Source organism: Mus caroli, unplaced genomic scaffold (assembly GCF_978045245.1).
Source record: "Mus caroli unplaced genomic scaffold, Mus_caroli_1 scaffold_34, whole genome shotgun sequence".
Lineage (NCBI taxonomy): Eukaryota > Metazoa > Chordata > Mammalia > Rodentia > Muridae > Mus > Mus caroli.
In genome coordinates this window covers 1,006,709-1,021,387 of record NW_028227289.1, presented here as the reverse complement: position 1 = coordinate 1,021,387, position 14,679 = coordinate 1,006,709, and positions in this window count along the sequence as shown.

Genomic DNA, 14,679 nt, shown 5'->3' with positions numbered 1-14,679 from the left:
AAACCTTTGGGTGTCTTATCAGGATCCTTCCTCAGGGGAACCTGGCCACCCCTTCATTCAAGGGGTTCCGGATCTGCAAACTGGCTCAAGTCTGGAAATTGATTCACTGGCCGAGATTACTGTTTACCACGAACTACTGTAGCCTTTCTTTCATTTGTTTGAGAATTTTTTTGCTTATACAGATCAAACAAATATGCAGTAGGCTTCTTATGTATTTCATTCCTGGAAACACCATGATTGACTAGCCAGTACCAAAGGTCCAAGCGAGTCATGCCATTATAAATTTCACCTCTCCTGTGCTGACCGTTACTGGGTCTGTCATTATAAACATTCTTTTGCCTACGCTGTCCATTATAATAACTAGGATCACCTTGTCTCTGGCGATTCAATGCTGCCACCTGGCTCTTGTTACTTCGGAATCCAACTAAACCCAGTGAATTTAATTCATCTAATTGAGCAGAAGCATCTCCAATGCTAAGATCTGGCACAAGGAAAAGGGAAAGAACAAAACCCTTCAAATGTGCTGGTGCCCCTCTCACCAATTTGCGTCTTATAGAGCTGGTGAAGGGCATATCTTCTGGACCTTCCCATTGTGGACAATTAGGCTTTACACAATATATCCACTCTAGCATTGCAATTTCCCTAAGTCTTAAAATCCCTTCATCAACACTAAGCCATGGAATATCAGGCATCTCCAAGTCATTTCCAGTAGGCCATCTTTTGATAAACACCTCAGCCAACCATTCAAACAAACTTTTGACACCTTTTTTAACCATGCGAGCTTCCATATTAAACCTAGAATCTCTACTCAGAGGGCCCATGTCAATAAACTCAGCCTGCTCTAGTTTTATGTTCCTTCCACCCTTATCCCACACCCTTAAAATCCATTCCCACACGTATTCACCAGGTTGCTGTTTGAATGAATTAGCAAACTCATTAGGCTCCTTAGTAGTGTAGCGAATTTCCTCATGGACTACACTTTCTACCTCCCCTCTAGGAGCCTGTTTTGCTTTGAGTCTTGTTACAGGTCTAGAAGAAACTATTGGTGGGGCTTGAGAAACATCAGTATTGAAAGTCATTGCTGGTTTATCAGACTCTGTAAAATTAATTTCCTCATGTGGGGAAGGCATTATTTCAAGTGGTGGGGCTGAGGGTACTACTTCCTCAGGTGGGGCAAACCCTTGAGAATCTGAAGATTCAAAATTCTCAGCTTCAACATGGTCTTCCCACACATCCCCGTCCCAAGTTATAGGATCCCATTCTTTGCCAATTAGTGCCCTTACTTTAACTGTCGACACATTCTGAGGCTGAGACTTAAATTTTCGCTGTAGTTCAGCCAACCTTACAATGAGGGTTTCAGTTTGATTTTCTGCAACTTGAGCTCTATTGCTGCAAGAGAGAAGATTCTCTTCAAGGACACACTTAGCAACTTTTAGATCGTTTACTTGTGTCTGGAGCCTTTCGATTTTATCACACAACTCCTTCCTTTCATTCATCATTTTTTCCCCAGATACTAAGAGCAGCCAGCCAGTAAAATCATTTTCTGATTTTTCCCCCATCTTGTAGAAAGCTTTGTGCACTGAATCACCTAATTCATTAAGAAAATCAAGGGCATTAGCTTCTTTAAGTTTGAAATATAGTTTCAACCATGGGTCTTCAAAATTCTCTGAGCTCCCAGGAGGGAGAGAATCTGGAGAGGTTTCAGTAGTTGAAAGTGCTGGTGGCTCAACAAGCCAATTCCAATATTTTAAAAGATTCATCCTTGTACTTCTGTTACTCTAGAACCACTCCTGGTACCAAATTCTGTATTAGTCAGGGTTCTCTAGAGTCACAGAACTTATGGATAGTCTCTATATAGTAAAAGAATTTATTGATGACTTACAGTTGGCAGCCCAATTCCCAACAATGGTTCAGTCGCAGCTGTGAATGGAAGTTCAAGGATCTAGCAGTTACTCAGTCTCACACGGCCAGCAGGCGAAGGAGCAAGCGCTAGACTCCCTTCTTCCAATGTCCTTATATTGTCTCCAGCAGAAGGTGTAGCCCAGATTAAAGGTGTGTTCCACCACACCTTTAATCCCAGATGAAAGGTGTAGCCCAGATTAAATCTCCTTAAACTCAGAGATTTAATCTTCTGGAATCCATAGCCACTATGGCTCAAGATCTCCATACCAAGATCCAGATAAGGATCTCCAAGCCTCCAGATAAGGGTCACTGGTGAGCCTTCTAATTCTGGATTGTAGTTCATTCCAAATATAGTCAAGTTGACAACCAGGAATAGCCACTACACATACATATATACATACATTCATATGTATTAGTTCTTTTTATAACTTGAAAAGCTCAGATGGTTTTTAAAATGTTTATATGCAAATATATATTTATATATGCAACCATACAATCATACAACCATACATACATACACACATACATAAAACTCCATATATAATTTTCTAAACACAGCACCAGTTCGATGGTCCCTACAATAGAAAGCACGGTTTCCCAGCACTCGATTGTAAAAGTTCCAGCAAAGGCAATGAACTTTATTTGAAGCCTGAGCAGCCAATATTTACAGAGTTTTAAATGAGCAGGCTCTTCTAACAAGTGTTTGCTCAGTGTTTGCCATAGAATATAAATTCTTACTCAAGGAAGAATATTGCCTGTCCAGTAAACGCTGCGCCTTGCACAAAATCTTGCAAATTCAACAAAGTTTTAACTCCTAGCAGACATAAATTTGTCATTTCAACCCCAGGACAGTATATGCTTAACCTTTTTCAGGGGGCCTCACATCCTTGAGAGAAGGCGGCCCACTAGGGAACACACAGAGAGTTCAGAGAGCAGCAGTACCTTTCTTATGTCTGCTCGGTGCATTCTGCATTCTTAGGGAAAGCTCTCTGGTATAAACAGGGATCCACCAGGCAAGAAAAAGGCAGTATTACCAAATGGCAGCTTACCACACAGAAAAAGGGCACAAGACTGATAGAGGTGGGCATAGTTTGGATGTAACTGCTCCCTTTGAGTCTGTTTTATTCTTAGGTGGGTCTCCTATGCAACTTTGAATATCAAAACTGAAAAGTATTCTGAAAACTTAAGTTTTAATGCATAATACTATTAGAACAATTTCAATTTTATACTAATAAACCATCTGTTTATTCAGAACACAGAAAACTACTATTTTTTTTCAGATCTTTCTTTAAAATCCACATGTGGCATTTTAATTAAATGAACTGAAAATACTTTACAATCCATTGGCAGAACTGGGGACAGTGCTTGCAATCATCATTGAGATTTTCTTATAAGCCATCTGCTGGTTTCTTCCCCTTTTGGTACATTGTCTCTGTCCTGATTGGCACTATTTTGGAAGACAAATATTGTACATTTCATCTTAGAAAACTTAGTTCATGCTTTATAATCTGATTAGAGTACAACATCAGAGGCTGCCTCTCTCTATCTTTGTATTTCTCTATCTGTCTATGTCTCTATTAACCCTATCTTTCTTACCATGTATGCAATTTCTAAGTGTAATTTATGCATGCATGGGGATCAGCACATAGATCACAGGAAAATGGCAATGTCAAACTGTCTGTCTCTGGAATCCCATTTTTTTCTCTAGCTCTATAACGTCACTATTTCTTTCTCTTGAGAAAAAAATGGTCAGTAAATTCTGAGCTTGACTGGCAGAGCAAACACATTACCTCTGACTGTATTCCTTTGCACTGAGTTTACAGATTAGGCAAATGTTAACTATATAAACAAAATACGTAGGTATAGCACATTCAGGTATATAAAGACTATTTTGTATTATTATTTCTATGATCTCTCTAGGAATCCTCTTGATTTTCTTCTACATTGCATTACAGCAGCATTATACATCTCATTCCATGATGGATATATTTAGAGTTTCAAAATAAATGAGAAAAGCAGCTAAGAAAGGGTAAGAGACAGAGAAACAGAAATACAGAAAGAGGCAGAGAGAATGAAAGAGAGAGAATGTAGAGAGAGACATGAGAACTCAAATGATCACTTTGTCTTAAACTTTAGAATCAAAATATAGTACAGCATCAAAATATAGTAATTAAATGACCTCTAGTTCTGACTGGGTTAGAAACACAGCCTGAAGGTTCTCATGTGTGTTCTATGGTACAAACCTTGAAAATTAGACAATAAGTAGGCAAATGTCTACATGTGAATCCAAATGTCAAGTAATCTTGTTCAATTCTTTGGATAGACACACATGCAAGCACATTTAACAAATAAGTTTTCTGGATTGGATCTACTTTAGTTTTCATCTATGCCTCTATACAGTTTAAAATGCAAAAGTATACACTAAATATAACAATGGATGCATTAACATAGCTAAATATTTTGTGACAGGTAACTAAAATATAGCTTGGAAAACACGTACCATGCTCCAGAAGAAGTTCTGGACAACACCACTTACTTAAGAGTTAACAGAAATGTTCCTTGCATGAGATATACCTATACTAACCGTCATACCATCAATAACGTATAAACTGAATATATGTACATTATACACACTAGCAATACATATTTTACCATTTATCTACTACTTGGATTCTTTAGAAAGTGCGTTTTTCTTTGCTATATCTTAGATGGTCTTGATCCACATTTAGCCCTGCGAGTATCTTTAGAATAATGAAAAGAGGCACATAAGCACCGTTAAATTCCATATTAAGATGTTCTTAATGAAACAATTGCTGGATTTTGAAACCATACTGTGATTATAAATAAAATAAAATTGAAAATTAATTGTGATATTAGAGAACGTTAGAATATGGCAACTCTTTGACTAAGTGTGAAAAGGCAGGCAATGCTTTTATAGGTTTAACAAGTGCACTGAACTTCAGGGGAGTGTCCTCACATTTGCTGTGCTTGGTATCCAACAAGAAGCATTGACTAGCTGTAAGACCCTTCCTCCCTCTCCCCCTTCTCTCTTCTCTCCTCCATTTTCTCCTCCCTTTTTAATTCCTCCTTTCCTTAACCTTCTTGCTAACTTTAACTAAGTACCCTGGAGAATACCCCAATGCCTTTGCATTCATTTATTTGATACTTTTGTAAATCCCTGCCCCCCCCCCCATAATATACTGCTGGTGGCTGTGCTCACTGGACTATAACAGCTGTGTTGGCACATTTTCCTTCTATGTTGTGATTTTAGAAGGAATTGCTGGTTATGCCATATTCTCTGCTGACCTCTGCTTTTGGAGAACACAGCTGACCTGGTAGGAGGGAGTTATATGAAGATTAACACTTCTCCCTAATACACTCACAACCTGAAGCCTCCTCCTTTTTATAGCTGTATGGAGAAGCTAGCTAAGTAAGAAATCCTCAGCTTCCCAGAGCAAGTCCTCAGAAACTTAGACTGATATGTGGACTACAACTTTCTGAACAACTCTGAGCCACAGGCACAAAAACCTAAGGCAATTTAAGGACAAGGATGTTACAAGGGGTGTGAGTTTATTATTGTTGATTTGTTCACTCTGTTCAGAATAACAATTTACAAAGCAAGATGAAACTATTTACCCAGGAAACCTTGTTTAAGGGGTAAATTTTAATGTATTCAAAAATTCCATACAAAACCTTTGTCATCATCTTAGAACCATGGATACTATGAATCACTACAATAAGGTGTTTATTATTTATGAAAAATCTACAACTCCTATTCTCATCCAAGCAAAAATACCTATATTTTATACATTAGCTGAAACAACAGTCTGGAGCAAACTGAATTCCACACAGCAGAGAAGGTGCCCTAACTGTGACACTCAGCATGTGTCAGCATGTGTCAGGAATGGTTTTACTTACAGTTTCTAATCATGTTGTGTGTGAGTGCATGTGTGTGTGAGAGTAAACATGTGTAAATTTGTGTTTGAAACTTTGTGTTCATGTCTTTGGAGGCAGAAGCTCAAGTATCACTTCAGAGGCACGCTCAGAACAGAGAATGTCTATAATAGGCCTGGAACTCAACTAGACTAGGCTGGTATTTAGTATATACCTCCTCTGATGATAGGATTGCAAGCATGAAACCATGCCTGACTTTTGTTTGTCTTTTTCCTTAATTTGTGTGAGTTAGTTGAGATAGGTTCTAGGGATTAAACTCAGGCCCTTGGGTGTGCAGGACAAGTGATCTACTGACTTAGCTATCTTCCTAGCTTTAACTATGAATTCTAATGAATATGAAGCATAGCTTTAAGCGTCTGTGCCAAGAAGGGATTCCTCTCATGTTTCTTTCCTGCTTTGTTTCTATTATGGGCTGACAGTTGAATCAAAGACTCCCATGTACTAAGCCTATACTCTACTAGTAATCACCCGAGGTTCCGTAGTATGGCCAGTGTTGTACTGACTGACAGGTGAGGTTTCCAAGTACTGAGCTTTGGATGTTTTCAAGTATGAAAAACTGATGTTGTTCATACAAGAGGTAGTACATGCTATTGCTCCTTGATGATTCCTGGAACACATTCACAGTATTAAATTTAAGTAATAAACAGCAAACAATTAAACAAACTTTGTTTGGTGTGGATACTAGACTAATACATGGCTTCTTTATTTCTTTATCATGTGATGTCAGAAATTCTCTTTTACTAATAGCAACATTCATTTTACTTTATTGATACTTCTATTTTGCAAAGTATTACTTTGTCTGCTTAATGTTTCTATTTATTTATCCATAACACTATCTGGGGATCAGTTACTCACATTATTTTGCCTTACTAAGCTTTGTCCACTGGCACTAATGGTTACAAAGTGTGGTAATATATTTTGCGATCACGGATTTACTACATCGGCCATGTTTTATGCAGCCACATTAAATGGGATAGTATTGTTTTCTTTTAAATTTAAAACGTCATCACATTTATAATTCATCTTATTTTAAACTCATAAAATATTTCCTGCTATTCTAAGACTACATCTTATTCAGTATAGAATGTTTAGAAAGCAGGATCCATGATGATATTTGGAAATATTACAGAAATTAAAAAGTTACTGAGAGTATAATAACTTTTATTAATGCATTCTGAGTATACTTAGCACTAAAAAAGGAAAGGTCATTTTGTTATACTTTCACAAAGCCAATATGTATTTGTATTTAAACAATGTATCTTTTGGAATAATGAAGTTTTATCTGCATCAAATTTTCTTTGTGATGTAGCTTTTGTCCCAAGGAGTATGGAATATAGTTCTTTTGAACAACTTAGTGGACAACAACCTCTATAATCTGATAATATAGACGATTTGCTCCACTTAAAAATAGTCAGTAATTAATTATTATTTTGTGATTTTAATAAAATCATAGTAAAATTGTAAAAGAAAATTACTTTACTAATAAAAATTCCCCAAGCTGCTATGACAGATACACATAAATACTCCTTAAGCCTTTAAGACTTTCTAAGCATGTTTAAGGAAAACACACAAGCTACTTGAGGTGGTTTATTTTCCTCACTTTCTGAAAGCCTAGTGAATATTCTCAGATTAGGATGGTGAGCTCAGTGTTAGGATCGCGAATACAGTAAAAACTGTCTCTGTATCTAAAGCATTAGAAAGCATCTGATTGCAAATGTCCCAAACCGTCAACTCCATTCAGGGATATGATGATCCATTCATCAGTCAAGTTAATATTTTATTATCAGAACCACAAGCTGAGAAGATTAGTAGTTGTTCCAGAAGAGTAAATTTCTCAGATGATTTAAAACCTATGCACCTTCGCTCATCAGTGTTATAAATTTGGATATATGCAAAGTGATTGAAATACAAACGAGGGAGCTGTACATCTCCAACTACACATCTCTAATCCCAAACTTGGGACCTAGAAACATGAGGTTTTTTGAATTTGAGACTAACCCACTCTATGCAATAATTCCAAGGATAACATGGGATATTTAGCAAAAAAAAATCTTTGAGAGAATATGGGTTTTTAATTTATTGTTAAATTCTAAAACTCTAGGTTGTATTTTCTTATATATAATCAACATTGGTTAAACATGAAGTATCATTCTAAAAAATTCCATCTAACTTACAATGGTCATAATAAAAATGTTATTTATAATTACTTATCTATATGCCTGTTGTCATAGTACATCTATAGTCAGTGTAGGATGAATGAGTGAATATATGCTGCAGTAGTTCTCAAATGAATCTGAATGTAACTTTAGAAGTCTGCTCACCAATGACAATATTGACTGTATAACATCTTGTGATTGACATCCAAAACACCATCAGATCCTTCTACCAAAGGCTATACTCAACAAAACTGGAGAACCTGGATGAAATGGAGAAGTTCCTAGACAGATACCAGGTACCAAAGTTGAACCAAGATCAGGTTAATGATCTAAACAGTCCTATATCCCCCAAAGAAATAGAAGCAGTCATTAATAGTCTCCCAACCAAAGAAAGCCCAGGACCAGATGGGTTTAGTGCAGAGTTCTATCAGACCTTCAAAGAAGATCTAATCCCAGTTCTTCACAAACTATTCCACAAAATAGAAACAGAAGGTACTCTACCCAACTCATTCTATGAAGCCACAATTACTCTGATACCTAAACCACAAAAAGACCCAACAAAGATAGAAAACTTCAGACCAATATCCCTTATGAATATTGATGCAAAAATATTCAATAAAGTTCTTGCTAACCGAATCCAAGAACACATCAAAACAATCATCCATCCTGACCAAGTAGGTTTCATCCCAGGGATGCAGGGATGGTTCAATATACGGAAATCCATCAACTTAATCCAGTATATAAACAAACTCAAAGACAAAAACCACATGGTCATCTCGTTAGATGCAGAAAAAACATTTGACAAGATCCAACACCCATTCATGATAAAAGTCTTGGAAAGATCAGGAATTCAAGGCCCATACCTAAACATGATAAAAGCAATATACAGCAAACCAGTAGCCAACATCAAAGTAAATGGTGAGAAGCTTGAAGCAATCCCTCTAAAATCAGGGACTAGACAAGGCTGTCCACTTTCTCCATACCTATTCAACATAGTACTTGAAGTCCTAGCCAAAGCAATTCGACAACAAAAGGAGATCAAAGGGATACAAATTGGAAAAGATGAAGTCAAAATATCACTTTTTGCAGATGATATGATAGTATATATAAGTGAACCTAAAAATTCCACCAGAGAACTCCTAAGCCTGATAAACAGCTTCGGTGAAGTAGCTGGATATAAAATTAACTCAAACAAATCAATGGCCTTTCTCTACACAAAGAATAAACAGGCTGAGAAAGAAGTTGGGGAAACAACACCCTTCTCAATAGTCACAAATAATATAAAATATCTTGGCATGACTTTAACTAAGGAAGTGAAAGATCTGTATAATAAAAACTTCAAGTCTCTGAAGAAAGAAATTGACGAAGATCTCAGAATATGGAAAGATCTCCCATGCTCATGGATTGGCAGGATCAACATTGTAAAAATGGCTATCTTGCCAAAAGCAATCTACAGATTCAATGCAATCCCCATCAAAATTCCAACTCAATTCTTCAACGAATTAGAAAGTGCAATCTGCAAATTCATCTGGAATAACAAAAAACCTAGGATAGCAAAAACTCTTCTCAAAGATAAAAGAACCTCTCGTGGAATCACCATGCCGGACCTAAAGCTTTACTACAGAGCAATTGTGATAAAAACTGCATGGTACTGGTATAGTGACAGACAAATAGACCAATGGAATAGAATTGAAGACCCAGAAATGAACCCACACACCTACGGTCACTTGATCTTCGACAAGGGAGCTAAAAACATCCAGTGGAAGAAAGACAGCATTTTCAACAAATGGTGCTGGCACAACTGGTTGTTTTCATGTAGAAGAATGCGAATCGATCCATTCCTATCTCCTTGTACTAAGGTCAAGTCTAAGTGGATCAAGGAACTTCACATAATACCAGAGACACTGAAACTTATAGAGGAGAAAGTGGGGAAAAGCCTTGAAGATATGGGCACAGGGGAAAAATTCTTGAATAGAACATCAATGGCTTGTGCTGTAAGATTGAGAATTGACAAGTGGGACCTCATGAAACTGCAAAGCTTCTGCAAGGCTAAAGACACCATCAATAAGACAAAAAAACCACCAACAGATTGGGAAAGGATCTTTACCTATCCTAAATCAGATAAGGGTCTAATATCCAATATATATAAGGAACTCAAGAAAGTGGACTCCAGAAAGTCAAATAACCCCATTAAAAAATGGGGCTCAGAAGTGAACAAAGAATTCTCACCTGAAGAATACCAAATGGCAGAGAAGCACCTGAAAAAATGTTCAACATCCTTAATCATCAGGGAAATGCAAATCAAAACAACCCTGAGATTCCACCTCACACCAGTCAGAATGGCTAAAATCAAAAATTCAGGTGACAGCAGATGCTGGAGAGGATGTGGAGAAAGAGGAACACTCCTCCATTGTTGGTGGGATTGCAAGCTGGTACAACCACTCTGGAAATCAGTCTGGCGGTTCCTCAGAAAATTGGACATAGTACTACCGGAGGATCCAGCAATACCTCTCCTGGGCATATATCCAGAAGATGTCCCAACCGGTAAGAAGGACACATGCTCCACTATGTTCATAGCAGCCCTATTTATAATAGCCAGAAGCTGGAAAGAACCCAGATGTCCCTCAACAGAGGAATGGATACAGAAATTATGGTACATTTACACAATGGAGTACTACTCAGCTATTAAAAAGAATGAATTTATGAAATTCCTAGCCAAATGGATGGACCTGGAGGGCATCATCTTGAGTGAGGTAACACAATCACAAAGGAACTCACACAATATGTATTCACTGATAAGTGGATATTAGCCCAAAACTTAGGATACCCAAGATATAAGATACAATTTGCTAAACACATGAAACTCAAGAAGAATGAAGACCAAAATGTGGACACTGTGCCCCTTCTTAGAATTGGGAACAAAACACCCAGGGAAGGAGTTACAGAGACAAAGCTTGGAGCTGTGATGAAAGGATGGACCATCTAGAGACTGCCGTATCCAGGGATCCATCCCATAATCAGCTTCTAAACGCTGACACCATTGCATACACTAGCAAGATTTTGCTGAAAGGACCCAAAGATAGCTGTCTCTTGTGAGACTATTCAGGGGCCTAGCAAACACAGGAGTGGATGCTCACAGTCAGCTATTGGATGTATCACAGGGCTCCCAATGGAGAAGCTAGAGAAAGTACCCAAGGAGCTAAAGGGATCTGCAACCCTATAGTTGGAACAACATTATGAACTAAACAGTACCCCGGAGCTCTTGTCTCTAGCTGCATATGTATCGAAAGATGGCCCATTCGGCCATCACTGGAAAGAGAGGCCCATTGGACTTGCAAACTTTATATGCCCCAATATAGGGGAATGCCAGGGCCAAAAGAATGGGAATGGGTGGGTAGGGAAGTGGGGGCGCTATGGGGGACTTTTGGGATAGCATTGGAAATGTAATTGAGGAAAATATGTAATAAAAAATATTAAAAATTAAAAAATAAATAAATAAAAAAAAGTCACATGGGTGGTAAAATGTATTTTTAAATAAGAATCATTGTTAAATGATAATGATGTGAATGATATTAAATAACATCCTACTCTTTTAGTGAACTCATGATAGATGAAGAAATATTCTTCTGATATAACTGCGGGAATTGCTCTGCATCTTCAAATCCCCTTAAATTATGAAATGACTAAGAATGTATACATATATAAATACCTGCATGGTCTATGAATAAGCATGTGTATATATGAGCATATATAGCAAACATACATATAAACTTATGTATTTATGCAAATAAATATGCATAAAGACATGTATAATGTTCTGCCTTGTCTTCTTCTAGTAGGTCTTTCTTGACATTCTTACATTTGTAGATGGATTTTTCTTATATTTACAGAGCATCTAGTAATACTTCATTGCCTTTTTAGTATCCCTTTAACTGTTAGCATCTCTATATCATCCTTATCATTTAAAATCCAATAGAATATCCTCCCTTTTGTCTCAACTTCTTACGGTGTCTCCTGCTGTCAGATGGACATATTTTCTTATGTCTTAAAGGTCAAAATTGTTCCCAGAATGCACTCTGGCTGTCAGAAAACAAGCCCTGGGGATGAAAAATGTCGTCTTTTGTGAAGCACAGAGGGAACTGCTGTATAAACCGTCATTGGTAAGAGCTTTGTTTGATGGAGCACTAACACTCACTGGTGCTAGCTGAACAGCAGGCAAACTGTGTATCCACAGCATCCACCAGATAATGAAAAACAGCTATGGACGAAGCATAAAACATTACTGTGTATGCACATCCTAGTGAGTGCTATTAAATAAGCAGCTAAGTTCTCCTTGTTTAACCCTTTGATAAAGTACAATCCTTCCTCTAATTCTCACCAAGCTTCTGTTTCTCACATGAACACCAACCTTCCTATTCATCCCACATAGTTACATCAGTAACTATGCATCTACCTCCGATTCAGTAAAATCTCAGGGATATTTTTTCTTACCTGGCTAAAACCAAGACCCTGAAGATGACCACATTCACATTTTCTTTAATTTTTCCTAATTTTTGCTCATCTGTTCTTATATTCCATGGTTTCTTTTCCTTTTCATTAACATAACCCTGTTCTATATAATAATAATTATCATTTCATGATAATTTCAATCTTAAAGAATAAAAGGAAAATACACAACAAAATTAACCCTTTGACAAACATGCTTTCCACTGGGTCTCTTTTGTACTGAGAGTTATGATCTATTTCTGCTCCCAACCATGCTGTTCCGAATCTCTCTAAAACATATTACTGTTTCTTTGATCTGATTTTTATTTCTTTATTAGTATTTATGAACTCTTCTGGAAATTTTATCTTTCAACCATTTGTACCTTCATTCTATATTCCCTCAGATTTTCAAATTTATAGGAATATCATCAAACAAATAGAAGAATTCCAAGCTTGGTTGCTGGGCTGCCCTTCCTGTGCCTGCTCTACTGTGGTAAATTTCACATTTGAGCCATTTTGGGCTTCAAAGCAGAAGGTCCATATGAAGTCATCAACTCTAGGAGGAAATCTTTGAAATGTTATCATCTGTTACAGACTGGATATTTATCCTGAAAAAGGTAGTATGGTTAAACTCTGGTCTCCTTTTAGTGCTAGGTGAACATGAAGTGATCTTTGGGAGTAGTAGGTCCAGAGAGCTTTTTAAGATCCTTAGGTCGTTTTGGGCATTCGCACATATAGGCTGTCATTTTTCCTCTTTGCTGTCTGACCATGAGGTAAGCATTCTCCCTCTCCTAAACTCAATACAGCCACCCTGGATCTCTTTAGAAGTCTTCCTCCAACATGAGCCTATCCAGTTTTAACTGAAAACTTCAGTACTAAGTGTTTAATAATTTGTTATAAGTTAAGCATTTCAGGTACTCACTCTGTTACTGTAAAATGGGCTAATACATCATCCACATAATGCAAGAACATGTGCAGGATAAATCTTGGGGGAATTTGCAACTAATATAGTCCTTCAAAGTCTTTCAGAAATCTAATTCTCCATTATTTCTCATCAGTCATGAAACATTTATTTGGGGTGTAAATATTATACTATATATACAAACATTTGAAAGGTTTTATATTTTTTAACATCATGCTTTGGGGTGTAAGTCAAAGCAAGTCAGATACTTTAATTTCATCAAAACAGTGCATGGTCACTGTTCAAAATAATTTGTATTATGTATTTTTGATGTAACTATTAATATTTATAGAAGTAATTTGACCCCTATAATAATACAACAAAATACATATTGAGGTTTCAGTGAACTTTGGGTAGCTTAAACAGAGAAATTTTGTCTTTCATAGCTCATTTATAGGTCCTGTTTATAGAGACTAGGACTTGGCTTTGGGCTGACAAAAATTTATAGCTATAAGTAACTCAGAGTATGCAAGTAAAGCCAGAATCACTAATAGATGGTTTATGCATAAATAACATTTATGGACTCATACAAATTTATTAGTGACTACTAAACCACTATCTATAGCTCTGGAGAAAACCACAGAAAATAACAAGTATTTAACATGCGTATAATTGAATATATGATGAATGGTGAAGAATATATATTATGCTGAATAATATATATTATATATATGTATGCATATGTACGGATACACATTCACAGAAACTCTAATATATGTGTGTATGTGTGTGTGTGTATACCCAACCCTGCCACTCCTGAAACTTATAAATATTATCTCACACTTAATTGTGTAGAATAAGATAGATAAATACACACAATTAGGTACAACTGTGGTGTGACTATAATTGAATAGTATTTCAGAACTCTGAAGTACAAAGAAAGGACAAAAGAGAAAGTGCGCACCCAAGCCAGCACTAGGAAATATCTCTATGCATTTGGACTGCAGAGTGTAGGAAGATGAAAATAAATTTGCAGAGGTTAAAGGGACCAACATTTTTTATAATATAGGTCATGTTTCTTTTTAATAACTATAAGAAGCCTCTTTTAGTGATGTGCCTTTGTGCTGAGAGAGAGCAGATTTCATGAACATATACAAAATGGATAGAAAGATTATGGGGTGTGGAACACATTTTTGGCTATTTTATAGAATAATTTGTGTATATTTAAATGTTAGTAGAAGAAAAAATAATTCATGTATAAAATAACCCTCACAAATAACA